General features: G+C 46.2%; 1 pseudogene; it reads left to right on the top strand.

Annotated features, from left to right (window-relative positions):
* Positions 1 to 653: 653 nt before the first annotated feature.
* LOC121452505 lies at positions 654 to 1,464 on the top strand (annotated as a pseudogene).
* Positions 1,465 to 1,719: the final 255 nt, after the last annotated feature.

Here is a 1,719-nt window from a genome sequence, read left to right as displayed (position 1 = left end):
CAGCTTTTAGACAGAAAGGTCACAGGGACCGCCGAGAAGTAAGGTCAACTTTGAGTAGAGATATCACTTATGACCAACCCAGGATTCTTAATTCTGATATAGAATGCTTGTATTTTTATCCACATAACCCATCTTTGAATCTATTACTGGCACCTTATCTAGAGATTATTAAATGGCATAAACAGAATGAGATATCTTTTACCTTGTCAAACTGCACACCCGGAAAAGACTCATGAGTGCCTTTCTACTCCTATGAGAATTCTCGCAGTAAGAAAATGAAAAATAAAGATTTACATATTACTTGTTAATCCCTCCATGACTGTCCAGACAATCATGTGGTCCTACTGAGGATGGCAGTCCCAGCACTCAAGCAGGCTGTGTCCAGGTCCCCCTACACTTCTAAAGTGCTGCTGACTCCAAGATGCCTAAGAAAACAATGAAATAGAAAACATCCCCCACTTTTCTCTTATCTTACAATTTGGAGTAAGAGGGAGCTTGGTAGACTACGACAAAACCATCCTTTTCCTCTAGAAGGATAAGGAGGAAAGTGGCAAGGTGCTGACTTTAACCAAAATTTCTCGTATTTCTTTCTGAAAGTTTTTCCCCCTCTGAATATTTATGAGCTCTGGGTTAAAGTCTAAGAGGAGTTGCTAATGGGACGAGAGAAGCTCGGAGATGTCTGTGTCATCCAGGAGCCAAAGCAGGTGGAGAAGGAAATGGAAAGAGTAAAGAACGGGTGAGACCAAGACGGAGGGAGAGAACGGTCTGAGAGAGATGAGCGGCTGGGGAAAAGCTCCCCAGTTAGGGAGGATTAACAAACAGCCTCTCCTCCAGCCTGAGCAAGAGGCTGAAAGGAAACAGACAAAGGGAAGAAAGTGACCTCAGTGCTCACCATCGTGAGGAAACAGGAGGTCAAAAGGATGGTGAATTCTCTGAGAAAAAGCCTCAGAATTCCGGCATTGGGGGGTACATCCAGCCCAAGGGAGATCTCACCCACTTTGTCAAACGGCCCCGCCTCATTGAGCTGCAGCAGCAAAGTGCCATCCTCTATAAGTGGCTGAAAATCCTCCTGCCATTAACCAGTTCACCACGGCCCTGGACCAGCAAACAGCTACCCAGCTGCTTACGCTTGCCCACAAGGATAGGCCAGAGACAACGCAGGAGAAGAGGCAAAGGCCCCTCCCTGGCCTGGCCTGGCCTGAGAAGAAAGCTGCAGGCAAAGGAGACCTGCCTGCCAAAAGACCACCTGTCCTTCCAGCAGGGGTCAATACAGTCACCACCTTGGTGGAGAACAAGAAGGCTCACCTGATGGCGATTGCCCTTGACATGGGCTCCATTGAGCTGGTGATCTTCCTGCCTGCCCTGTGTCTCATGATGGGGGTCTCCTACTGCGCCATTGAGGGAAAGGCCAGGCTGGGGCAGCTGGTCCATGGAAAGACATGTTCCACTGTTGCCTTCACATAGGTTACCCTGAAAGACAAGGGTGAGACAAAATCTCAGTGATATTTTAATCTGCATTTTCCAGATGAATGAGACCATACTACATTTTTTTCATTATTTAGCCATTTATACTCATCTTAAGAGTGTTTGATTCATTGCCCATTTCTTGGTAGTTATTTGATTTTAGCATTGTAGTGCTTTGAGCTCTCCTATATGATAGCTATTAACCCCCTGTCATAGTTTAGCTATTGAAGACTTTTCTCTCCTTCTCTAGGCTGC

The sequence above is a fragment of the Microtus oregoni genome, unplaced genomic scaffold, assembly GCF_018167655.1.
Source record: "Microtus oregoni isolate MIOR12 unplaced genomic scaffold, Mior012 000009F_ref0000495, whole genome shotgun sequence".
NCBI classification, from domain to species: Eukaryota; Metazoa; Chordata; class Mammalia; order Rodentia; family Cricetidae; genus Microtus; species Microtus oregoni.
The sequence above is the reverse complement of the archived record's forward strand: the minus strand, read 5'-3'. Positions and strand labels throughout refer to the sequence as shown.